We start from the raw sequence: 27,299 nt of genomic DNA on the forward strand, positions 1-27,299 counted from the left end.
AGGTAGATTTATGTAAAGAAGGAAAGACAGAGAGAAAGATCCTCTGTTTGTTGATTGATTCACTCCCCTAAATGGCTACAATGGCCAGAGCTGAGCCAATCCAAAGCCAGGAGCCAGTAGACTCTTCTGGGTCTCCCATGTGGGGGCAGTGTCCCAAGGCTTTGGGCCATCCTCTGCTGCTTTCCCAGACCACGAGCAGGGAGCTGGATGGGAAGTGAGCTGCCAGGATTAGAACCAGTCCCCATATGAGATCCCAGTTGCTTGTAGGTAGATAATTAGCCAATTGAACCATTGTACCGGACCCAGGAGCCAAAAATTTTAACCTGGTCTCTCCCACTGGTGGCAGGGGCCTGACTACCCGAGCCATCTTCAGCCAGCCCGGCAGGTGCATTAGCAGGAAACTGGACCAGAAGCCAGGCAGCCAGACTTGAGCTGGCACTCCGATGTGGGTTAACAGTGTGGCAAGCAGCGGCTGTTATCTACTGAGCACAATGTAGCTCCCAGTTTACAGCTTCATCTTACACCTGGTTTTGTTTCTTCACGTCCCTCTACTTACATATCTCGATCCAAGCAAAAGTTGGAGGAGAAAGACGTTATGTCCGAGAACAAGCTTACTGAGGACTTGTTTGCACTGGAGTTTGGGAGTGCCTCCTATGGAAGGGAGGCAAAAGGGGGTCCCGCCAAGAAGGTTCCATGGGTATGTGGTTTGCTTTCAGCCTTGCCAAGTTATGGCTCATCTAAGGAGACCATGCAAGACAATTTTCTTTGTTCACAGCAGCATGCTGCTAGCCTGGAACGCCTCACATTACAGGGAAGAAGGCTGAAGTGCCACAAAAGCCAAGAGCGGAGCTCCTGCCTACGCAAATTGCGTCCCCTCCTTTTGTTGTCATCGTCATCATCCATAGAAGTTGGTGACATGGTGCCTGGCCACACCTGGCTCCAGAACAAGTGAGGCTCTGAGGCAGAAGACAGGTCTGAAGGCAGATACCTTCTCTCCCCTCTTTGGAATCACAATTAAGATATTTGAACTGAGGCTGGTGCTGTAACTCAGCCGCCACCTTGAGTGCCAGCATCCCGTGCGGACACTGGTTCCAGTCCCAGCTGCTCCATTTCCAATAATCAAGCTTCCTGCTACTGTGCCTGGGAAAGCAGCGGAGGATGGTCCAAGTGCTTGGGTCCCTACACCCACTTGAGAGACCTGGATGAAGCTCTGGGCGTCTACTTGTTCCAAACTTGGCTATTGTATAGTCATTTGCAGGAGTGAACCAGGGGATAGAAGATCTGTCTCCCTCTCTCTTATTGATTTAAATAAGCATTTAAATAAATAAATATTTATTTAAGATACTTGGAACAGAGGCAGAAAAAGAGGAAGGACCTGCAGGGGCAGCATAACAGAACAGAAAAGACACATGCAAGGCCTTTGAAAGCAGCTCTGGGTCACCCAGCTGCCACTGAGAAGTCATGCAGGAACTGGAGAGGAGCAGGTGTGAAGCGAGGACCACTTGCCAAGCCCTGATGCCAGATCTGAACACTTTCAGATTAAATATATTTATCTAATCAGTTTCTAATCGCACCTAGCCCTGCTTAGAAATAAAGCCCGATGAAAATGGTTTCATTCTACTTTCTTATCTGCCTGGGGATTAAGACTGCCTGAGCTTGTTACAAACAAGTAAGGAAAGTGCAGACTTCACCTTCAATCAGTTGGCCTGGAGTGGCTGTAAGGTCTCGTGGGTGGCTGAACTTGTGTGTGTTGCTTTCCACCTAACCATCTCATTGGTCTTCGGTTGCTAGAAAGCAGCTGAGTAAAGGGTGGCTGGGTCTTGCCTGGGCCTGTTAGTAAGTGGAGCTGGATGAAGAACCGCCCAAGTTCTCTTACTCCATGATGTGGCTTCCCAGAGATAGAATCCTGATTTGGCTTCCACCGGACACGGGAAGTGTGTCTCTAACCCGCCAGGTCCTCCACACCAAAAATCTCAGGGCTCCTCCTCCACTACCCTTTCCCATCAGGTGAGACTTTCCTATAATTTTCACTTTGGAAAGCTTGCAAGTGATACCCCTTCATTAGCAGACCAAGCAAACGCCCATGAAGTCTGGGAAATAACTGTTTCTTCTGCTTATCTCTAGACACAGGCGCACTCTCCGACACAGGTGATAAATAATCCAAGCTGCTCTGGCTTTCACCCATTCCTCCCTGGAGGCCTTTGATTTTACCGCTAATAAAACAGAAGAGAGGCCCATGCAGACACTCGGGCTGGGGGCTAATGGGAAGAGGCACAGAACATAAATCTGCCTCCTGTGTGCACCTTCCTCTGTCTCTACCCTTTTGTCAGATTAAAAAGGTCAGTTTCCTCTTGGAAGAAGACTTAGTTTTTCTGGTCCTTTCCACAAACCAACAGAAAATCCGAGTCTTCGTCAGACCTGCCAAAAAACAACCAGGGCTGGAAGATGGCCAGCAGAGGGAAAAAAAAAAAAAAACACCTCAGCACTGAACACCTGCAAAGATGATCCATTTTGCCCAGGGGAGGAGACAAAGACTGACGCCATTACAACGAGCTTAAAACCTGTCTATATGTCAGTTGAATTCTCTCCTATCCCCTAAAGGGACTTCAGAGTCCTGCTGAGTGGTTTCTTTGTGGTGGTTTCCTCCACTGAACCCCAGGGAGGCTGGCAGCCCTCATGCAGGTGTTTCAGTTCCATCGGCCTCCTGAAGACTCCTCACTCTGGGTACTTTCCCCCTTGCGGCTGCAGGGCGAGAGCCTGCTCCTGCGCCTGGGGCTTGTCACCCACAGCCACTCTCTCCTCTTTCTTGTCTCCCCCGATGGACACCATTCCTGCCTCTAGCAGCAAGCTAGCTGCAACGCCTGTGGTTCCAAACCACTGAGAGGAAGATTCCAGCAATAAAATACAGGCGCTGAAGACTTGCACTGCGACCACCCTTCATCTGCGACAATGGCCACACTTGCTCCCCTCGGCTGCCTGCCAGGAAGCACCCTGATAACCCCCATTATGTCATCTGTTTGGTGCCTTTGTGTCCTGTGTGTCTCCAGGGAGCCAGACGGCCAAATCTGTTTAATGCCACATGGCATACTGCACCAACACCACATGTGAGGGTCTTAATTTAATTCATTATAGATATTGCAGCATGGCTCTGCTTTCCCAAGAAACAGGTCACCTCCCGCACTGACTCGGCCATCAGCCTGCTCTCGGTTGGAAATCTCTATGTCTTTTTTCTGGCTAAGGCATAACCGTTCTTTCCTGGAACATGAATCAAAAGCCTCAATCAGGTTTGTAGTCTTGGGCCCAGAAACATCCACTTCTTGAGAAAACAATGGTTGTAGCTGCATAGCATTGGGTTTTACAGCAGCCCCACTGGTAGATCCAGGGCTATTTCATGACAGAATCGGGGAGCAATGTCTCCAGTGCAAAGCAAAGGAATGCGTTAGCCATAGCAGGTTGCAGACCTGTGCCTATGGGTGCAGTGACTGAAGCCAGTGCCTGGTGGGGATGAGATGCAGTGCTGCCCTGAGGGGCCAGATACTGGCCTGGCCTCCCACCTCTCTGTATTCTTGGAGTCCCTCTCCCAAGGGGATTCCTCCAGTTCTAGGATCTCTCCTCCAACTCCAAGACATCCTCCCCTCCCCCATGCCACACCCCATCATCCTCCCCTTCCCCCTTGTTGAAGGACACTTGTCTGGACAAAGCCTAGAAGGGACACAAGGGGTCCCTCCAGCTCTAAGCAGTCGGTCCCCTCCTCCCCAGGGTGAACCACTTCCCAACTTCCTTGTTCAGCTCCCGGGAAATCTTAGCTCTTTCTGACAGTTTCTCTCTACTTCCTCCCTCCTGCCACATCCCAGCGTAAGGGAACAGGGACTTCCCTTGCCGACTCTCCTGGAGCAGTGAGTCAACACAGTGCAATGTTTTGTTAGTTAGCCAGACACTTTTAGTTGAAATGACAACATTCTCAGATACATTTCAAGCAAAATAAGGCACAGGGTGGGAGGGGAGGCATCCAGGAAGCAATAACTTCTGGAGTAACCAGGTCCAGGCATGCAAAGGATGTCACTGGGGTCCCCAAACTTGTTGTCTTCTCTGCCATCTGCCAGGCCAACTCTGCTTCCTCGTGCAACAGTCAAGAGCCCCACAAACTTCCATCACCTCCAGCTGGTGGTTCCATTGGTGCTTGCCATGGAGTGGGACATCGCAGGTAGGAGCAAGAGTTCATCTTTTTGTTTTTTAATATATATGTTTAAAGAATTATGTATTTTTATTGGAAAGTCAGATATACAGAGAGGAGGAGAGACAGAAAGGAAGATCTTCCATCTGATGATTTATTCCCCAAGTGACCGCAATGGCTGGTGCCGAGCTGATCTGAAGTCAGGAGCTTCTTCTGGGTCTCCCATACGGGTGCAGGAACCCAAGGCTTTGGGCCATCCTCGACTGCCTTCCCAGGTCATAAGCAGGGAGCTGGATGGGAAGTAGGACGCTTAGATTAGAACCTGCACCCATATGGGATCCTGGCATGTGCAAGGTGAGGACCCTAGCCACTAGGCTACCACACCAGGCCTCATCTTTTCTTTCTTTCTTTTTCTTTTTTTTTTATTTTTTCCAGGTTTCAGGAAATGACTTCAAGAACATTCTTGAGTGCCCCACCGGAGTAATGTTGCTCCACCTTCTCACCCCAATCGCTGAGACCAAGGTGTCACAGGATCCTCACTGGCACTGGGGAAGTAAGGAAGCCCCATCCAAACTGCATAGACTAAGAACAAAAGACATTAGATGCAGAAAGCTGTAGGTTCTGGATACTTGGCTGGGCCTGTCCCCATCCCTGCCCATTCCTGTGTGTGGTCCAACGCCCCAGTCTGTCCAGCACTTGGTCAGGGTCCACTTCCCCAGAATGACAACTTGGGGCAACCCACAACTCCCACTCCTTCCTATAGCTCCTGGGACCACATTTGCACCTGCTCCTAGGTAGCAGCTAGCAGCAGCAATTGGAACTACACAGTAAGAATTCTACAATAGCCTGTAAGTCATGCTTCCCCCTGGGTAGAGCTGCTTGTCTTGCCTACCCTCAGGTAGAGATTGCTGTGCCAGAAATGAGAATGCCAAGGCCCAGGTCACAGCTGTGCCATGTGATCGTGCCACTCACATACTGCAGGAGTTTGACTTCCAAGCACAGAAAAGTCTTCATTTCTAGGTCCTGCATGTGCCCAGAGGTAACGGTGCCTCGTTTTTTACCCCTGAGATTTATTTATAATTTTTATTGAAAAGGCAAATTTACAAAGGGAAGGAACGACAAAGAGATCTTCCGATGTCTGGTTCATTCCCCAAATGGCCACAACGGCCAGGATGGACTGAGCCAATCAAAAGGCAGGAGCCAGGAGCTTCTTCTGGGTCTCCCATGCAGGTGCCGGGTCACAAGGCTTTGGACCATCCTCTACTGGTTTCCCAGCCCACAAGCAGGGAGCTGGATGAAAAGTGGGGCAGCCAGGACATGAACCGGTGCCCATATGGGATCCTGGTGCTTGCAAGGTGAGGATTTAGCCACTGAGCCATCATACTGAGCTACAGTGATGCCTCTTAACAATGACCACAGTAAGGGCCAACATGTGAATAGCAGTTAAGATGCCACCTGCTGCTGGGGAGGAGGTGGAACATTGCTGGCACAGAGGTACAACAGGCTAATCCTTCTCCTTGCAGTGCCCAGCTGCTCCACTTCCAATTCAGTTCTCTGATTGTGGCCTGGGAAAGCAATGGAAGATGGCCCAGGGCCTTGGGACCTGTACCTATGAAGGAAACTCAAGAGCGGACTCCTGGCTCCGGGCTTCAGATCAGCTCAGCTCTGGTTGTTGCAGCCATTTGAGGAGTGAATCAGTGGTTAGAAGACCTTCTCACTCAGTCTCTCCTTTCTCTGTAAAATCTGCCTTTCAGGGCCCAGCATGATGGCTTAATGGCTAAATCCTCACCTTGCAAACACCTAGATGCCTTATGGGCATCAGTGCATGTCCTGGCTGCTCCACTTCCCATCCAACCCTCTGCTTGTGGCCTGGGAAAGCAGCTGAGGACGGTCCAAAGCCTTAGAACCCAGCACCCACGTCGGAGACCTGGAAGAAGCTCCTGGCTTCAAATCGACTCAGTTCTGGCCGTTGTTGTCATTTGAGAGTGAATCAGCAGACGGCAGATCTTTCTGTCTCTCTTTCTCTCTGTAAAATCTGCCTTTCCAATAAAAATATATTTTAAAAATCTGTCTTTCAAATAAAATCAATAAATTTAAAAAATGGTGCCCGGCACGGTGGCCTAGCAGATAAAGTTCTCGCCTTGCATGCGCCAGAATCCTATATGGGTGCCAGTTCTAAACCTGGCAGCCCTGCTTTCCCATCCAGCTCCCTGCCTGTGGCCTGGGAAAGCAGTGGAGGACGACCCAAAGCCTTAGGACCCAGGACCTGTGTGGGAGACCCAGAAGAGGCTCCTGGCTCCTTGCTCCTGGCTCCTGGCTTCAGATCGGCGCAGCACCGGCCATTGCAGCCACCTGGGGAGTGAATCAACGGATGGAAGATGTTCCTCTCTGTTTCTCCTCCTCTCTGTATATCTGACTTTGCAATAAAAAATAAATAACTTTTTTAAAAAATGAAGATTTTACCTGGAACACCTGCATCCCCTATCAGGCTATGTGGGTTTGAGCCACCTTTCTGCTCAATTCCAGCTGCCTGCCAACGTGTACTCTGGCAAGCAGATCATCACTCAAGTTTTCAGGTCCCTGACACCCATGTGAGCAAACTGGATGGAGTTCCTTGTTCCTGGTTTTGGTCTGTCCTGGGCCAGTCCTGTTGTGGCATGGAGCATGTTTCTGACTGTTGGGGGGCACATTTGGGAGATGAACCAACAGATGGAAGATCTCTGTCTCTCTGCCTTTAAAAAAAAAAGGGAAAAGAATAAGAAACATGAGTGCCCCCAGTGCTGCTGTGGGCTCACAATTGCCCTGCCTACAGCACGGGCAGCGATAAAGCATGACTACTTGCAGGCAGGCACTTCAATGCCTGGACTTTGGACCTGGTGACATGGCTCAAGGAGCAGAATGACTACGTGTGAGGTGTTTTGTTGCTCCTAGGTGTGGTGCAGCCGGGGCAGGATGGTGTTGAAGTACCAGGGCTGTGTTCCTGCAGCCTGGCAGGCATCTTGCTGCCCCGGGAATGGCAGCGTTGGCAAGCTTCCAGAAATGCATATCTCTGCATCAACACAGAGATCACGGAGAAGAATCACCATCTTACCTCCACCCGCAAGCGCACCTTTGTCTCTCTCTCCCTCTTTTTTTTTTTTTTTTTCACTCTTTGAGCTGTCCTCGGCTGTTGTGGGTATAAACCAGAATGGAAGGACCTTGTTAGGTTCTTGGCCCACTCTCAAACTCAGACCAAACTTTCATGCCAGGCTTTTTTCCATGAGCTTTCGAGGGTTCTGCCCAAACTCCAGAAATTAGAAAGCAACAGGCACAGGTCAAGGAAGGTACCTATTGACCCCCTAGAATCCTTCTCTTTGGGCTCAAATGGCTGAACAGGTGTGTCTGCAATGTTCCATTGTCCTGGGTTTCCATGGAGGGAAGGCGTAGCCCTGCAGGCCAGAGCTGCTGTTCTTGAACACAGAGCACCGATTATGCCCTGAGTTTGTCCCTGGCGATTTACAGGGTCATTATCTCACCTAAATTTCACAATAGTTCCGTATCAACATCCTCTTTTCTAAAAAGAAAAACAGGTTAAGCAAGCTGCCCACAATTGCAGAATAATGGCTAGCTAAACAGAGGGACTTCCCTGCCATCCCTCTGGGTCTCTCCTTTGGAAAGAGGTAGCCCTAGCAAGGGTCCCCCAGATTCACATACTGAGAAGAACACGTGACCCAATCTGGCACCTCCAGGATGCTCAGTGGGCAAAGACAAGAAGTGCCCAAGCCCCAGCTTGAGCCCTTCACCCCTCTGTGGGCCTCAGGGCAGCTCTCACCCGGGCAGCAGGCTAAGCTGTCCATCAGACAGGACTTGTCCTGTCACTGGAGTCAAAGGGTTCATTTTTTTTTCTGTTCTCTGAGATCCTCTGGCTTCCCAGGTAGGGCATATCCCCATTACAGCTTTCCAAGGTCTGTAGAACATTCTAGCTTCAGAGGCTCAAAGCCATAGCTTAGTGCTGTGGAGGAGCTGCAGTCACTGCAGGGCTGGGGCAGCCCATATGCTCCTTCTGGCTTTCCAATAAAAATAAAAATTAATCTTTAAAGAAAAAGAGGATACCAGATGTGCCAATGAGTAACTGTATCACACTCCTTTAAAAAAAAAAAGAGGGGGTGCATTTTACTTTTTATTTAAAAGGCAGAACTACAGAGATAGACACAAAGAGGTCTTTCATCTGCTGGTCCACTTCCCAAATGGCTGCAGTGGCCAGAGCTGAGCCCATCCAAAGTCAGGAGCCAGGAGCCTCCTCCAAGTCTCCCACATGAACCATCTTCCACTGCCTTCCCAGACCACAGACAGGCAGGTGCATCACAAGCGGAACAGGTAGAATTCAAACTGGCGCCCATATGGGAAGTTGGTGCTACGGGGAGAGGCTTAGCTCACTGTGCCACGGCACTGGCTACCTACTTTTAATTCAAATCATTTCAACTTAAGTACATTCAGAGGCTGGGAGGTAGATTTCAACTCCCTCTATGGAAACTTAATTTTTTTTTTCAGAAGCCTTCAAAGATAGGAAACATCTCTGTTTTTTTGTTTTTTGTTTTTTTTTTTTTTTTAATAGGAATAGATAACAGAGGCTTTGCTTTTTGGTCAAGAGGATAGCTTGTTCCAGGAGGGAAGCTGCCATTTCAGAAGGTTAAATGTGCTCACCTCTTTCTCTTAAAAAGACATTAGGTAATAAGAAATCGTAATTTGGGGTGGAAAGAATGTTCACAGTGAAGCCTTTATGAGCATTTAATATTTTATTCATTGCAACTATGAAATTTTTTTTACAAGTTTTTAAAAGGATTTATTTATTTTTATTGGAAAGGTAGATTAACAGAGAGAAGGAGAAACAAAGAGAAAGATCTTCCATCTATCTTTCCAGATGGTTGCAACGGCTGGAGCTGAGCCAATCTAAAGCCAGGAGCCAGGAATTTCTTCCAGATCTCACACAGTGATACAGGGTATCGAGGCTTTTGGCCATGCTCTACTGCTTTCCCAGGCCACAAGCAGGGAGCTGGATGGGAAGTAGAGCAGCCAGGACGTGAACCCGGTGCCCATATGAGATCATGGCACTTGAAAGAGGGAGGATTAGTCAGTTGAGCTATCACACCAGGGTCCTGTTAGGCACCTTTGAAATAAAACCCTTACATGTTTTCTTTTTTAAGATTTATTTTATTTTTTATTGGAAAATTAGATATACAGAGAGGAGGAGAGCCAGAGAGGAAGATCTTCCATCTGATGATACACTCCCCAAGTGACCGCAATGGCCGGTGCTGAGCTGATCCAAAGCCAGGAGCCTGGAGCTTCTTCCACGTCTCCCATATGGGTGCAGGGTCCCAAGGCTTTGGGCCATCCTCAACTGCTTTCCCAGGCCACAAGCAGGGAGCTGGATGGGAAGCGGGGCTGCTAGGATTAGAACCGATGCCCAAATGGGATCCCAGGCACATGTGAGGTGAGGACTTTAGCCACTGGGCTACCATGCCAGACCCTTACATGGTGTTTTACTGCAGATGCTAAACACGATCAGGCTCTCCTTTCCCACAGTCCCTCAGCAGCCCTCCCTTACAGTTTCTGTGCAAATGCATCTCTTACTGAAACTCTCATTACCCTGAGACGTGGTGCAGCCAGCCCCAGAGGATCCTTCATCCTCCAATAACACCTTCATTTTCAGCCTTGAGAGTTTTCCCAGGGATGTCAGGCCCCCAACAAGAAGCAACTCCCTTCTCAGTGAAGCCCATTTTTGCCATTATCACAATTCCCAAAAGAACATAAAACCACTAACCAATCGAAGAAGAGCCATGAGACCTCTGGACCAATCAGAGACCAGAACCCAGGCTGGACATGTACCACCCCCTCCCCATCACCATCCCAGCTTTGGCACACAAGATCCCCTACCCTGAACTCCTCAGGGAGCCTGGGCATCAAGGAACAGCCATCCGGCTCCTTGCTCTGTCCTTTGCTGCAGTAAATGCCCACTTTGTTCCACCACTCCAATGTCAGTGATTGGCTTGCTGCGTGTTGGGTCAGCAGACTCATATTTTGGAGGGCTCTACAACAAACTGCTGACCATGATGGAACTGTGGTCCCCAGGGGACGTCTCACCAGTGGCACCCCAACTCCCAAGCCACAGTCACACCTGTTAGCCTCAGGCACCTGTGGACCAGGTGTCACTGGTTCAAGGTCCTTTTTGGAGCGTGGTGAAAACAGCACTGAATTTGAATATGGCTTGAAGTGTGGAGATACTTTTGCTAGCTATCTGCTCGTGAGGGTCCCGAGGGAAGAGTTCTTGGCTCGGGTGTGGCCAGCAGGGTTTAAAGAGACTCACACTTTTCGGAGCTGAAGAGATCACAGCCCTGCAAGACTGCTCTGTAACCTGATGGATTTGTTTCTGGCCTTTTGTTTCCAGCGGTCAGCATGTTAGCCAAGTGGAATGAAGAAATACACCTGACAGATCAGGTGGGCATCTCAGGGAAGAACCGAGAACAATTGTTTCAAACCTGTTTCTTGGTTGCTAGGTCTGACAGTAAATAGAAATGGGTCATCATAGCTCTATTGATTGCATCCCCTGGAGTATATTTGATAAAATTATTTTTTTTTCAGTTAAAAAAAAACAAGAAAAAATATTTTGCTAGCATACAGTTTGGCCAACAGCCCTCCCTAGGTCCCAAATGAGAAGTAGACACTCAGCGGATTTCTAACTACAGCTCTGAAAGGAAAGCTCAGAGCAATTCCTGTGTGCAAGCTTATATACTACCATGTCAAAGTGAACCCATACAGAGAAACAATGGACTCTATCCAGATGAGTGATGCAGAAAAGACAGATGGACCCAAAGGCTTACTGGTTCACATCACTTAAATAAAACTTTGATAAGTAAGCTGCTTTAATTTAAAACAAACAAACAAACAAAATGAGGAAGTGGGAGCAGGGGAGGGAGGCCAGTGTTGTGGTATAACAAGCTAAGCCTCCACCCGTGGTGCCAACATCCCATATTTGCATTGGTTTGAGTCCCAGTAGCTCCACTTTTGAGCAATCTTTCTGCTAATGCACCCAGGAAAGCAACAGAGGTTGGCCCAAATGCTTGGGTCCATGCACCCACATGGGAGACCTGAAAGAAGCTCCTGGCTCCTGACTCTTGGCTTTGGATCCACCCAGATCCAGCCACTACAGCCATTTGGGGATGGTTGCTACAACCAGGGATGGGCCAGGCAGAAGAAGTCAGGAGCCAGGAGCTTCTTCTGGGTCTCCCATGTGGGTGGCAGGGCCCATGTCCTTGAGTCATCTTCTGCTGCTTCTACCGCAGGAAGGCAGTACAGTCTTGCAGAGCTGAGCCATTGCAGCCTGTTGGACCAGTCTGATATAAACTTCTCCTGGTTTGATTCCATGTTCCATAAATGATGTCTGTGGGAGAAGCACCCCTCCCCTTTTACAAGCCTGGAAAGGGAATAATTACCTGGAACCACCCCCAGTTCCCAGATTAGGGAAAGTATATCCTGGAGACGGGGTCATTTGATTGACAGCCAGATAGAATTACGACAGAAGAGGCACGGCTTCTAAATTATAACCCTAAATTAGCTACTTACCTCTGCCATTTCATTCTGCCCCAAAGATTTCTGACCCTTCATCTTAAGGGTTGCTGAAAAATGAAGATTCATCACATCTACTTCTTGCTGATTAGGGATGGAGGTCTGGCCTATCCCCAGTTTGGAATTCTCTCCCTATCTTATCTAGTAGGTCCGTCTCATGAGCCAGAAATGTCCAGTCATGCCAATGGCTGTGTCCCCTATACGGTCCTCATTACCTGTCCCCAGATCACCCAGCCCCATGCTTTAGGATCTAGGCCCCATCCCAGTGGGTGGTGCAGGCCCTCTTCCAAGACAAAGGAGGGAAGAAGGGAAGGAGGGAAGGAGGGAAGGAGGGAAGGAGGGAAGGAAGGAAGGAAGACTGATTTTTAATTTTAAAATCTGGTTTCTAAAATTCTTTCAACCACCTTCTGAATTGCAACTTTTTCTTTTTTCACATTGTCCATTTCACCTACTCCCTCAATATTAAGATCTATTTTACTTGAAAGGCAGAGTTACAGAGAGAGGAAAAAGAGACAGAGAGGTCTTCCATCCACTTGTTTACTCCCCAGAGGCCGCAATGGCCAGCAGGACCTGGGCCGGTCCAAAGTCAGAAGCTTCTTCTGGGTCTCCCACTTAGGTGCAGAGGCCTAAGCAATTTGGCCATCCCAGGTCAGAACTCGAACCAGCACCCATATGGGATGCCAGTGCCATAGAGAGCTATCCCTGCTTTGCCATAGTGCTGGCCCTTCTCCCTTAATTTTTTTTTAAAGATTTACTTATTCTTATTGGAAAGGCAGATTTAGAAAGAAGGAGAGACAGAGAAAGATCTTTTAGCCCTTGGTTCACTCCCCAATGGCCATCATCGCTGGAGTTGAGTCTATCTGAAAGCAGGAGCTTCTTCCATGTCTCCCACATGGGTGCGAGGCACCAAGAGCTTCAGCCATCGTCTGCTGCTTTCCCAGGCCAGAAGCAGGGAGCGGGATGGGAAGTGGAGCAACTGGGACACGAACCAGCGCCCATATAGGATCCCAGAGCTTACAAACCAAGGATTTAACCACCGAGTTATGATGCCAGGCCCTCCCATCCCAATATTTTAAAAAAAAAAGAAAAATAGAATTAGAATAGACATTTTTTCTTTTGTTATAAAGGAAGACTAATCTTCCTTTATAATAAAAATAAGTAAATCTTTTTTAAAAAGATAAGGATATATGTGGAAGGTGGGGAGCACAGGGCCAGGCCATGCTACTGGAGCCTTCAGGCAGGAGAGCTGTCAATTGCCCAGGGAAGGGAGTCCGGGGACATGTTGGAGTAGAAGCAACTGAGGGCATGTTTGACAGGGGAAGATTGACTTTTAGGGGGTTCTACAAACCCATCCACTGCACTCGCAGGTAGGCAAGGGAGCTGAGACAGAGCAGTTAAAGGGGGGAAATCAGAGGGCATATTGGGTCAAGCCAAGGCATTGGAGACCTGGGCTGGGCTAAACAGCATCACCTACTGCCCACTGGCACACACAAAAGCTGAGGCTAGGGGGCATGCCTGGCTGGGGTAGGCCACAGTACCCACCTATGTGCGTCAGAACAGGGGATGGGTCACATCAGGCTGGGCCACAGCAGCCACTGGAACATGAAAGAACCAGATCTAAGGGCAGATTGGGGGGCGGGGGGTGGGGCACAGTTGGGCTTCCTTCTGTGGGCCTGTAGCACCAGCCAGTTTGCGGAGAGCTGGAGCCAGACTGGACTGTGGAATTCACCTGCCACTCGTGGGATCTGAGGCTTGGAGGAAGCTAGGCCAGGCCAGGCTACCAGTACCTACTGGTGCATTGCAAAGGCCAGGATAGAAGATAGACCATGCCAAGTAAGGCTGTGGCACCTGCCGGTACACATAAGATACCAGGCCTGGTAGGGGGATTTGGGAAAGTCCCCTGCTAGACAACAGCTCCCTCTGAGGAGCACAATAGCTGAAGCTGGGAGTTGGGTGGAGTTGGGTGGGGTAGGCAGACCAGGCAGCATTCCTCATCATTTGTATGGAATGGGTCTAGGGGCAGGCTGGGCTGGGACAGACCACAGCACCCACTGGCGCACACACAAGCGTTAGGCCAGGGTGGACCGCACTCAGCTGGGTTAGGCTTTACCTGCCAGCAAGAGCTGAGACCACAATGAGCCACACCAGGCTGGGTTGAAGCACCCATTAGCATGCATAAGAATTGTTGCTATGAATGGGCCTGGTAGAACTTTGGGGACTCCCCTGCTAGGCTGCAACTTCCACTGGTGAGTGCAAAAGCCAGGGATGAGCTGCCAGGCATGTGGGCTGGGTCTGGGGGTGGACCAGACTGGGCTAGGCTTTAGCACCTGCTGATGCTCACAAGAGCCAAAATTGGTGTGGGCTAGGCTGGGCTAGGCTACGGTACATGCCAGTTCACATGAGAGCTGGTCAGGAGATGGGCTAGGCTCAGCTAGGATGTAGTACCCACCCACCGGTGAGAGCCAGAATGGGTGCAGGCCAGTCAGGTGAGGCCAGCCAGTGAATGCCAGGACTGGATCATGGTACCCACCTGCATACACAAAACCCATAGGTGGGCGCAGGCCTGGTAAGGGAAGCTGGGAAACTCCCATGCTAGGCTGCAGCTCCTGTTGGCAAATGTGAGAGGCAGAGTTGGGGAAATCCAGTATGGGCTGGGCTAGGCTGCAGCCCCTGCAAGCATACATATGGGCCAGACCTGAGGGCAGACGGGGTTAGGCCAGTCCACAATGCACATTGGCATAACAGAGCCAAAACAGTGCACTGACCAAGCTGGGCTAGACCACAACACTCTCCAGTCCACGTAGGGGCTGGTACGGGTCTGGTTGGGATAGGCTGCTGCACTCACTGGCAAGAGCTAGGACTAGAGGTAAGTCAGGCTAAGCCAGGTTGTAGCAACTGCTGGTGAATGCCGAGACTAGGGGCAGACCCAGACTGGGTCATAGCACCTGCTAATAAATGCAAGACCCAGCCCTGGGAACAAGCCTGGTAGGGGAACTTTGGAGTCTTCTCTGCTGGGCTGCTGCTTCCACTGGTGAGCATGAGAGCTGGGACTGAGGGCAAGCCAGTCTGAGGGCAGTCAAGCTGGGCTAGACATGTAAGAGAGTTAGAATGGGTGTGGGACAGCCAGGATAGGCCATAGCACCCATTGGCAAGTGCTAGGACTGGTTGTAAGTCATGTCAGGCTGGACCACTCTACCCCCTGGCAAGCGCAAGATCCAGGGTTGGGAGTGGGCCTGATAGGGGAACTTAAGGCACTAATCTGCTAGGCTGTAGCTCCTGCTGGTGAATGTAAGAGGTTGGGCAAGGTGGCAGCATCCTTTAGCATATGTGTGGGTTGGGTCTGGGGGTGGGTCCAGTTGAACTAAGCTGCAGCATCCATGGGCATGCATGAGGGCCAGATGGAATGTGGGATAGATCAGGCTAGGCCGTATCATATGCCAGACAGGGCAAATAGTGGAGCTGGGGGCAGACTTGGTGGGGCTTTTTGGGGGTTGACCTGACTAGACTGCAGTAACCACTGGTACGTGTGAAGACTGGGCCTGTGGCAAGCTGGGCTAGGCTAAGTTGTAGCACCCATCACTTTGCTTGAGCGATGGGGCTGGGAGTAGAACCAGATAATTGCATTCATCAGGGTGTGCATTGGCTGCTGACAGATTAAACCAGAACCTACACTAGTTGGTGCACACAAGAGTCAAGCCTGAGGTCACCCCAAATGAGATTTCTGGGGGGGACTCCCCAATAAGATCGCTGGACTCAGACCCTGGCCACAGAGAGAAATCACAAGATATTTGGCCCAAACTTGCAATGCATGTTCAGGGACTGGGCCTCCTCAGTTGCAGATGCCTGTGCAGCGGACAGCATGTCCAGATAGGCATGAAGAACATGATGGCCAGCTCATCTGGGCCAGCAGAGGACACTGGGTGCCCCCAGCAGAGGATGAAAAGCAGAACAGGTTCAACAACTCTCCTGGCCAAGAACATAGTGTCTGGGTCCAGGGGAAGCACAATGACATGGACTTAGCCAACAAACCTTGCAAAGACTTTCCTCAACCCTGGTATAATAAAGCCAACAATGTCTCAGAATTATCAAAACTGCTCAAATAACACCCTCAGAACATCCTTCCCACATCAGGGTCTCTAAGTGATCACATGACCATCCCTCCATCCTTGGGTGCTGATGTAGTTTGAAAGTAAGGAGTGGCTCCCTCCTCTCCCCAAGCTGAAACATTTGTCCCACCCACTTTCCCCAATACCCTGACCCTGCCCACCCTAACCGGGGACCCAAACAGATGTGCATCCCTCTCAGCTATGTAAACAATGGTAAAAATAAAAATGCTTTTAATTTAAAAAGTAAAATTTACTTGCAGGGACCAGTGTGATACCTTGGTGGTTAGATCCCCACCTTGCATGCACCTGGATCCCATGTAGGTGCCAGTTCATGCCCTGGCTGCTCTGCTTCCCTTCCCATTCAGCTCCCTACTTGTGACCTGGGAAAGCAGTTGAAGATGGCCCAAAGCCTGGGATCCTGCATCCCCATGGGAGACCTAGAAGAAACTCCTGGCTCCTGGCTTTGGCTTGGCTCATCTTCAGCCATTGCAACCACTTGGGGAGTGAACCAGAGGATAGATCTCTCTGTCACTCCTCTCTGTGAATCTGCCTTTCCAAGAAAAATAAATAAAACCTTTTCTTAAACATCTTACTTGCAAATCAACTTTTAAAAATGTGTTTATTTATTTGAAATGCAGAGTGACAAAGAGTTAGAGAGAAAGAGAGAGAGAGAGAGATCTTCTTTCCACTAATTCACACCTCAAATGTTCACTCCAGTTGGACTGGGACAGCCCAAAGCCAGGAGCCTGGAACTCATTCTGAGTCTCCGGCATGGATGGCAGGGGCCCCAGCACTTGGGCCATCATCTGCTGCCTTTTCACACATATTAGTAGGGAGCTGGATCAGAAGTGGAGCTGTGTGACTCAAATCCACGCTCATCTGGGATGCCCCAAACAAGAAATGACTAACACCTAACTAGAGGCCATGTTGTCATAATCAAAAATGGTGTCATCAAAGAACACCATTGTCCAAAGAGGGACAATGAGAACTTGGGATCCAGCAGAGACCCACAAAGCATCTCAAAGTCAGCTCTTGTCTCTAAGAGCCGTAAGTTATCCCCAACCCCTCAAAGAGCCTGGTAGTTAAGCAATAATAGTTGATCAGCTCCTTGCTCTGCATGTTGTAATATTCCTACTTTCCTCCATCACCCCAATATCTCCAACTGACTTGTTGTATGTGGGGGGTTCTAGAATATCATTTAAAGATGGCCTGGGTGATTTCACTGGAAAAGTCCCAGTCATAGTTGTCAATCCTATGTGTTTCCTGGGATAGGGGAAAATAATTCTACCATATTAGTAGTCTTTAATTACATAAAAGAAAACTTGACCAAGATTCTCCTGGAATGGATATTTATATCAGCACTCAAAACACCAAGGAACCATTTTACTTTTCTTTAAAAAAAAAAAAAGGTGGGGGGGTTAATTTATTTGAAAGGCAGTACCACAGAGGGAGAGATCTTCCACTTGCTGATTCACTCCCAAATCGTCACAACAGCCGGTTCTGGCCCAGGCTGAGTCCAGGAGCCACAAACTCTATCCGGGTCATCCACATAGGTGGTAAGGACCCAAGCACCTGGACCATCCTCCACGACTTTCCCAAGCACATTATCAGGGCGTTGGATTGGAAGCAGAGCAGTTGGGGCTTGAACAAGCACTCCTATAAAGGGATGTTGATGTACAACTTAACCCACGGTGCCACAACAGCAGGCCCCAAGGGACTTAACAAGCAAAGAATTATCAGCGTGGAGGGTAAGACTAGCAGCAAAGGTTTCTGAGGGTCATAAGGAAGGACTAGAAAAACATGAGATGTGCAGAAATTAGTGGCCAAGTCTCTGAGACTAACTAGTGACTAGTGGCAAAGTTAGTTTTTTGCTTGTTTGCTTTGCTTTTTGTAGCTGTTCTGCCTCCAATCCAGCTCCCTGCTAATGTGCCTAGGAAGGTAACAGCAGATGACACCAAACTTTTGGGCCTCTGCCATCCATGTAGGAGACCCGGATGGAGTACCAGGCTCCGTAGAACCTGCTGTTCTTACAGACTCGGCATTCATAAAGATGAGGACACCCATAGGAGCCACTGCAGCAGAAAGTCATGGAGATGGCTCGTCCTGTTGTGTGGCCAAAGACACCAGAGAGCTGAAGATCTGAAGCAGACAGGACAGAGTCTTGGATCGTTTGGACTAAACTTGTGACAAGCCGTGCTTTCTAATTCTTGCTCCACAGTCTCATGCCAGAATTATTAAGAGAAATAGAAAGAATAGTTTCTCCCTCATGCATGTGCTCTCTCTTGCTCTTACTCTGCCTTCCAAATTTAAGGAAAAAATGCTTAAAAGATACATTTAGAAATAGGTGTTGGGGTTTGAGACACTGCCTAGGCCTCTCATTCCCTGGATCAAAGTGCCCACGTTCAATCCCGGCTCTACTTCCAATCCAGCTCCCTGGAACACTCACTCTGAGAGGTGACAGTGATGGCTCAAAGTCCTTGGGGCCCTGCCACCCACGTGGGAAACTCAGATGGGGTTCCCAGCTGCTCATCCAGTTCTGGATCAAAGCTCTACCTGACTGTCTGCCTTTCAAATAAGTAATAATAATTTTTAAAAGAGAGATGTATTTTGGTGCCAAACATTTTATAATCCATTATGTGTTTTTCTCATAAGGTGCATTCTCCCTGAGCTTTTTGAAAACCTCCTTGTATGCAAGTATATATACGAGTTTAGGAGATGCCTATCTCTATTAGAGGCACGGTTCATGCAAAGAAATTGGCTCACATAATTCATGGGGACTGTTAAGTCCTAAATGTGTAGGGCAGAGCAGCAGGTGGGTGTCTCAGGCAGGCAGGGTCCCAAGTTTCAATCTTGAAGTAGAAATGACTCCTCCCCAGGGACTCTCAGTGGGTCGTCTCTCCAGACCTTCAACCGACTGCATGGGGGCCATGGCCAATACAGAGAATGCCCAATACAGAGGATGACCAATACAGAGGATGACTAGCTTGTAACTTCTTTTGTAGCCTACACATATACAAAAGTCTTCAGGGCCACAGCAGACTGGTGTTTGCCCTAACAGCTGAGCATCACAGCCTGGCCAAGCTGGCACCAAAAACTAACCATCACCAATGAACCATCACCAATGAACCACCCAGCTCTCAGTGGCCCTCTGGGACCCTGTACCCCCTCACCCCAGACCAACTATCCTTTCTTCCCTTACACACCCTTCCAGATCCTCCCAACACACAAGGACTGATAACAACTCACATTTGTGCCAAATTACAACACTTTTGATTTTAAAACATTTCAACTTCAGAAATGCTTAACTGTAGACACATACATCTTAGAAGTCACTAAATACTTATGTGCAGGTGAATTCTATATGCATAGGAAAGAGCTGAATAAGAAGCCGTTGCAAATGGGATGTCTGTATAATTGGCAAACACAATAAACTGTATTCCTAACTACTCCAGACTTTATTTGTTTAGTTCATACATGTTGGTTGAAAAACATAGATAGAAGAGACAGTGTGTGTTATCTATCATCTACTAATTCACTCCCCAAGTGGCTGGTCAGAGCTGGAACAGGCTAAAACCAGCAGTCAGAAGTCCATCCTGATCTACCAGAATCCAAACACTGGAGCCATCTTCTATGCTTACCCAGTTGCTTTAGTAGGGAGATGGACCAGAAGTGGAACCGCTGGGACTCAAACTGGTATTCCATTATGAAACACTGGCAAAGCCAGGAGCAGCCTAAACCACTGAGCCACCATACTGCCCCCACCCATTTATTCTCCCTTGTTTTCTTTTTTTTTTTTTTAAAGATTACTTTATTGGAAAGGCAAATCAAATTATACAAAGGGAAGGTGATACAGAGAGAAAGATCTCCCATCCATTATTCACTCCCGAAGTGACCGTAACAGCTGAAGCTAAGCCAAGAGCTTCTTCCACGTCTCCCACATGGGTGCAGGGTCTCAAGGCTTTGGCCTGTCCTTGACTGCTTTCCCAGGCCGCAAGCAGGGAGCTGGATGGGAAGTGAAGGGGCCAGGCTACAAACCAGGACACATATGGGATCAAAGTGCAAGCAAGGCAAGGATTTAGCCACTGGGCTATCACGCCAGGCCCCACTGATTACTCTTTCAATGGCTACAACAGCCAGAGCTGGACCAAGATGAAGCCAGGAGCTTCATTCAGGTCTCCCATAAGGTTGCAGGGACCCAAGCACTTGTATTATCTTCCCCTGCCTTTCCAGAACAATTAGCAGGAAGCTGGATCAGAAGTAGAGTAGCTAGAATTCCAACCAGCTCACATCAGAACACAGGTTCAAGTTCTGGCTGCTTTCCCTCTGATTCAATGCCCTGGGAACGTGCCTGGGAAAGCAGCAAAAGATGGCTCAGTGCCGCGGTGGCCTATCGGCTAAAGTCCTTGCCATACATGCGCTGGGGTCCCATATGGGCACCGGTTCTAATCCCAGTGGCCCCGCTTCCCATCCAGCACCCTGCTTGTGGCCTGGGAAAGCAGTTGAGGACAACACAAAGCCTTGGGACCCTGCACACACGTGGGAGACCCAGAAGAGGCTCCAGGCTTCTGGCTTTGGGTGGGCACAGCTCTGGCTGTTGTGGCTTCTTGGGGAGTGAATCATCGGACGGAAGATCTTCCTGTTTGTCTCTCTTCCTCTCTATATCTGACTTTGCAATAAAAATAAATAAACCTTTTTCAAAAAAATTGCCCAAGTGCCCAGGCTGGGTCCCCTGTCTCTCACCACATTAGAAACCTGGAGGGAGCTCTGACTTGGCATGGACCAACCTGGCCTGTAACAGCCCTTTGGGGACTGAATCAATGGATGGTTCTATCACTCTGCCCTTCAAATCAAATCAACAAATCAAAGATAAAGCAAATTAAAAGATGGCATGGAAGCATTTTAGGTATCTCGGTTACTGGAGGTGCCAGGACCCTCTTCCAGGTCTCCCACGCAGGTGCAGGGTTCCAAAGCTTTGGGCCGTCCTCGACTGCTTTCCCAGGCCACAAGCAGGGAGCTGGATGGGAAGTGGAGCTGTCCGGGATTAGAACCGGCGCCCATATGGGATCCCGGAGCTTTCAAGGCGAGGACTTTAGCCGCTAGGCCACGCTGCCGGGCCCGGTTACTGGATTTTTTTTTTTAATGCCTCCTTAAATTTTGCGCCTGACACAAATGCCTTACTTGTTCTACGCTAGTCCTGGTCCTGCCTGGGTCATAAACCCTGTGCACAGTCAGCATCTTCCTCTGATAGGCTCTAGGGGTGCAGAGCTCACCAGACATACCGATTCCTGTATCCCTGCATCTGACCCAATTCCTGGCACAGAGATCCCTCGCAGGAAGGAATGCAACAAAACAGACAAGGATAATAACACTCTAACATTTACCGTGTGCTTATTATAAACCAGGTACTAGGTCAAACACTGCTATTAAATCTAACAACCAATTATATTATTTTACAGTATAATAATATAGCCATTTTACAGAGGTAAAGATAGAGGCTCACGAATTATAAAGTCTAGAAATGGCAAAGTTCGGAACAACTCTTCTTGGATTTTAAAACATCTCAGTTTTTGGGCCCGGCGGCGTGGCCTAGCGGCTGAAGTCCTCGCCTTGAAAGCTCCGGATCCCATATGGGCGCCGGTTCTAATCCCGGACAGCTCCACTTCCCATCCAGCTCCCTGCTTGTGGCCTGGGAAAGCAGTCGAGGACGGCCCAAAGCTTTGGGACCCTGCACCTGCGTGGGAGACCCGGAAGAGGTTCCTAGTCCCGGCATCGGATTGGCGCGTGCCGGCCCGTTGCGGCTGACTTGGGGAGTGAAACATCGGATGGAAGATCTTCCTCTCTGTCTCTCCTCCTCTCTGTATATCCGGCTTTCCAATAATAATAAAATCTTTAAAAAAAAAAATCTCAGTTTTGACTGCTTATTTTCTGGGGTTGGGAATAGGATGACAAGGAGAAGCTGTGAATATGGGGGTGGGAATAGGTTTAAGAGGTGGGGGCTGGGGTTTTGGTGCTTTTTGTGAAGCTGCTGCCTGCATTGCCTCTCACGTGACGATCTGTTGAAGTCCAAGATGCTGCATTTCCAGTCTAGCTCCCTGCTAACACAGCTGGGAAAGCAGCTAAGCAAGGCCCAAGTGCTTGGGGTCCCTGGACCCACAGTGGAGATCCTGACAGAGTCTGATAGAGTTCCTGGCTCCTGGCTTCAACCTGCCCCGGCGCTGGCCATTTACAATCATCTGGAGGACAAGCCAGCAGGTGGAAGATCTCAGAGAGAGAGTGCCTCTGTCTGTAATTCTGCCTTTCTAATGAATAAATAAATGTTTAAAAGATGTATTCATTTTTATTGGAAAGGCAGACTTACAGAGAGAAGGAGAAACAAAGATCTTCCATCTGCTGGTTCACTCCCCAAGTGGGCACAACAGCTGAAGCCAGGAGCCAGGAGCTTCTTCCAGGTCTCCCACACAGGTGCATTGTCCCAAGGCTTTGGGCCATCTTGAACTATTTTCCCAGGCCACAATCAGGGAGCTGGAAATGAAGTGGAGCAGCTGCAACATGAATCAATGTCCATGAGGATGCCAGTGCATCCAAGGCGAGGACTTTAGCCACTAGGCAACTGTGCCGGGCCCTGAATAAATAAATCTTAAAAAAAGAAAGAAAGAAAACAAACAAATAAACAGACAGTTGCAAGTTCAGAAGGACTGAATAGGCAAATTTTCACATCCGCCCATTCATTCGAGCTTTAACATAATCCTAACTCATTTTACGGCAGCAAGGAAGTTAACAGGCCTTGCTCAGTTCCTGCAGCAGGAATGGAGTTGGGGGTTGTGGGTTGTGGGTTGCAGGGCAGTGGGCTGGGCCCCCTACCCGCCATCCCAGCAAGCTCACGACCTCTTCTGTAAACCCCAGCTCAGCTAAGTGAAGCCAGCACCTCCCCCTGTCCCACCCAGCAGCAGTGTGGGGTGAGGGTCTCCTCCCCAGGGATGGTGCGTGGCCACAGCAGATGGCACCAGTCCCTGGTTTCCGGCACAACCTTGGTTCACCTGCCTCCTCTGATCTGCTCCCCACCACGTTTCCTGCCTTCGGGTGGGGAAACCCCACCACCCCCCTGAAATACACAGATATGAAAAGTCAAACTGGGCACACCTAAAAACAGCCCTTCGGTGGGCGGAGACAGAAAGCTCGCTGGGGTGGGGGGTGCAAGCCGCAGGACTTCCTGAGAAGGGGCGGCCTGGGTCTTGGCGCCAGAGTCCAGGCACATCTGCAAAACCCCAGTGACGTCAGGAGCAGCATGGCTGGGGACGGAAGGTGCCTGCAGGGGGGGCGGTGCAGGGGCATCTTTTCACAGTGCCTGTTCCTGTGTACCACGTGTGCGTCTGACTCCTTCACAGAGACCATTTTAAGTGCTCTGCCACCAGAGGTGGCTGAGGCGCGCCCTGGCTCACCCTCCTCAGACCCTCCTTCCCGTGAAGCCAGAACTGCTCAGAAGTGGGTGACACCCTGGGGCTGGGTGCGCCTTCCAAGCAGGCAGCTCGCTCCTCTGACGACTCCAAGGCAGGCTGAGAATCAGAGTCAGCAGCTCAAGTGAACCAGGATGAGTCATTTGCTCCCGGAACACACACCACACAGCACAACGGACCCTCTTCCCGGCAAGGGGGCCGGGGCAGCAGCCTCCTGGGCTGTGGGCCGGGGGCCGTTAGCCATCACAGTCCCGTCCTGGCAAAGAACGGAGGCTGCTCAGCTGGGTCGGGACCACCCAACATCTGAGGGTCTCGGGACAGAGACAGGAGGGCAGGTGGAAGCCGCAGGGGGTCCCTAGGCAGGCAAGGGACGGCAGCGAGGCGGGACTGAGCCAGCCCCGGAGGCTGCATTGGGATCCGAGGGGAAGCCTTCCAGAAACTTCTGTGGGGGCGGCTGTTTGGCACAGCTTGGGCCACTTGCATCCCTAATCAGAGTGGCTGGGTTCAAGCCCCGGCTCGTTCTTGAATCCAGCTTTCTGCTACAGAGCACCCCGGGAGGGCGCAGGCGATGGCTGCTGCGATTAGGTTTCTGCTACACAGACACCCAGATTTGAGCTGCCAGCTCCAGCTGTTGGGCATATTTGGGTGGTAAACCCAACAGATGGAAGATTCTCTCTCCCTCTGCCTTTGAAATAAAGTTTAAGAACCAGATGAAAGAAAAACAAAATGGGCAGCCTAAATTCTTTTTTTTTTTTAATTTTAACAAAATTCTTACCAATGATTGGTTATTGGGAGTCACGCTACTTCTCAAACACCAAGGGCTCCGAAGCTGCCACCTCTGAACTCCAGCACCGCCACAGGCCCCGGCAGGTGATTCAGAACGAGGCTTGGGAACTGAATTACCCCACATTCTAATCCCAGCCCTGTCCCTACTTGTTGAGCTGTCCTCCAGGTGGAGCACGCACCAGAATCGCCCGAAGAACTTGCAAACCCATTCCCAGAGTCTGGGGTTACTCAGGGTCTCAAACTTCGCATGTCTAACAGCTAAAGGCGGATGCTGCCGGTCCGCGGACCACACTTTGAGAAACACTCTCCAGAACCCAAGAGACGATGACAGCAAGTGTCGGCGGAGTTCTGGCTATCAACTCTGGTTGGGTGGCCCTGGAGGGGGACCAGTGCTTTGCTCTAGACCACCCCCGACCCGGTGCTCGCGCCTGCGCCAAGCAGGACAAACCTGGAGACCCCCGGGGCTCCTCGGGTCCCGTCCAGTGCGCCCAGGCCCCGGGACTCCGAGCGCTCTCGCTGCGCTCGCCCGTGCGCGCGTCGCCGGCGGCCAGCTGCGTTCTCCGGGAGCTGGCGGGGCCCCCTCGAGCGTCCCCGGTGCTGAGTGTGCGCCCCTGGCGGCCCCGGCGACGGCGGCGTGGCCCGGGGTGGACCGCGGTGGCCCGGGGCCGCACCTGGCGGCGGGCGGGGCGGAGCGGCGGAGCGCGGCCGGCGGTGCAGGGCCCGCCCCGGGGTCCGCCCCCAGCCGTCCCGTCGGGACATCGGCGCGCGGCCCGCCGGGCGGTGAGGCTGCAGCTCGGCCACGGCGTCACAGGTAAGCCTGGGGTCTCTGCCCTCCCCTGGGCGCCGGGAGTCCCCTTCCTCGCCCAGGCTCCTTGGGACTTCCCTGCCGTCCAGCTCGGCGCTGACAAGCCCTCACGCCCCACCTGCACCCCCACGGGCAGGCCCCTCCTGCCCCGGCTGCCTGCGGATCGCGGGGGCCTCCAGCTCCTCCTCCTCTGGGCTTCCCGGACCAGGCGCCGGCGCCTTGGGGCTTCTCAGAACTGGGCGATGAGTGGGGCAGCCCAGACCTCCGGGACCCGCAGGGAGGAGGGGAGACGATGGCGGGGTGGGAGAGCCGGGGTGGGGGTTGCCCTTCCTTCAGGGCTCACGCCCCCTTCTCTCACTTATCCCCATATACCGTGTGCTCATGGCTGCGCACATTGGGTCACCCCCACTCCACGTGCTCTGCCCCCAAAGTCTTGCTTCCTCTGGGTGCCACGCTGCTCCTGGGCAGAACAGAGCCTGCCAGGAGGAGTCATGGTGCTTGCTTGAGCTGCCTTGCGGGACGTGGGCCTTTGAGGTACTAGGGCTGCTTGTGCAGCCGTGTGGGGGAGGGAGTCATATGGGTGTTCCTCAGTGTGACTGTCGCCAACTTCCTGGTTTCTCTCATTTGTTCCAAGTCCCAGGCTGACAGAAAAGACTGTCCCAGACTGGCCCCCCCAAGGACAATCATTGAAGACGCAGAGGGTCCGCGCTGGGGGTAGGTGGAGGACTAGTGGCCATCCAGATTAGAGCAGAGCCTGCCATTAGCCAGTGACCCTGGGCCACCCCTGCCCCAGGGACAGGTTGCAGCTGGGGACTGGCTTCCCCCCCTACCCCCTAGGATTCAACCACCTGCGCTTGGCTGGGTGAGGCTGCTGGCTCTAGACACACCAGAGAGCCTGAGGGCAGAGGCTCCCTTTCCCATGGGGGGGGTGTACGAACACACTGCACTGCCTGTTCTCTCCAGCCCCCCGAGTTGTGCCTTTGCCCCTCAGAAGGCCACCAGGAGGAGACAGACCAACCCCTGTGATGAATGGAGCTAGGTAAGGTGTAAAGTTTGAACTGCTGTTGGGCCCAAGTTGTCCAAAGTGACAGGTAATGTCCATAGCGCAATGTCCTTGAAGATGCTATAAACCCCCCCACACACACACTTTTTTTTAAAGTTTATTTATTTAATTTGAAAAAGTTATAGAGAGAGGAGGAGAGAGAGAGAGATCTTCCATCCACTGGTTCACTCCCCAAATGGCTACAATGGCGGAAGTGAACTGAATCCAAACCAGGAGCCAGGAGCTTCCTCCAGGTCTCCCACATGAGTACGGGAGTCCAAGGACTTGAGCCATGCGCCACTCTTTTCCCAGTCCATAAGCAGAGAGCTGGATGGGAAATGGAGCAGCTGGGACAGAGCTCATGGGATGCCAGCGCTGTGCGTGGAGACTTAGCCTTCTGTGCCACTGCACCAGCCCTGATGCCGTACACTTTAAGGACGCAGTGACAGGAGCCATTTCCAGGGCAGTGAGTGGGACAGCATTGTCAGAGCAAAGAGGGAAGTGTGGAGTTGGCGACATGGGTGGCACGCTGGGCACTGAGGAGTCACTCTGCCCACTGCTGGCCTGGCAGACAGCTGCCTCCCAGAGCAGGGTGGAGGGGGTCAGGTCTGAGGAGGGGAGGCCCCATGCGTGTCGGGTGCCCCCCTAGATAAAAAATACCCTGGCCTGAGACCAACAGGGAGAAGGAATGGGGGCAGAAGAGAGGACCACGGGCTTGAGAGAGTGCAGCCATTGCCTGGTACAACAGTCAGGACCAGGAGCAGCCGCCAACCCCAGAACAAGCCTAGGGCTTCTCCTGCGGGGAGGTGGGGGGAAGGGGTGGGGGTGTATAACGAAGATGCAGGCATCTGAGTCAGCTCTGTGGCTCGATTAGCAGTGGGGAGCCATGGCCAAATCACATAAACACTCCCTGGGTGGGGAGCAAATGACACGGTGTACATGGGAGTACCTTGGCCCAACTCCAGGCACCGGCCAGCCGGATGCGAGACAATGAGGTGTCATGGGTAAGCGAGCAGGCTTTGGAGAAACCCGGGCTTGAGTGCAAATTCTGCTCTTGCTGTTTTGTTGACCAAGGTCTTTAACTGCCCTGAGCTCCTGGTTTTCTCTGTCGAAAACAGAGAATCCGGCTGGAACTTGCTAGGGTAAGCAGTCATGTTAAAAAAAACGACGATGGTTTTATGCTAACCCTCCTGGGACTGCCCCCAGCACCTCCTGTCCCGTAAGTGACGCAGAGGCTGGGGCAGAGGCAGGACATAGAGACCCAGGAGATGGCCCGCCTGCCCATAAACTTGGGGGAACTCTGATCTTCCTACTGCTCTCTGCCCTTCTC

At 51.1% G+C, this 27,299-nt stretch overlaps 1 protein-coding gene across 3 annotated transcripts in view; it reads left to right on the top strand.

Moving 5' to 3' along the window:
- Positions 1-24,792: 24,792 nt before the first annotated feature.
- GALNT6 (polypeptide N-acetylgalactosaminyltransferase 6) overlaps positions 24,793-27,299 on the top strand; it is a 38,115-nt gene continuing 35,608 nt past the window's right edge. For 2 of the 3 annotated variants that reach the window (XM_058673084.1, XM_004583212.2), the window contains exon 1: positions 24,793-24,933. The gene's annotated coding sequence lies outside the window, so the exon portion shown is untranslated. Of the gene's footprint in view, positions 24,934-25,918; positions 25,967-27,299 lie in introns of all 3 variants that reach the window. The other variant, XM_058673085.1, reaches the window with a different exon arrangement.

This window comes from Ochotona princeps, chromosome 15 (assembly GCF_030435755.1).
Source record: "Ochotona princeps isolate mOchPri1 chromosome 15, mOchPri1.hap1, whole genome shotgun sequence".
NCBI lineage: Eukaryota > Metazoa > Chordata > Mammalia > Lagomorpha > Ochotonidae > Ochotona > Ochotona princeps.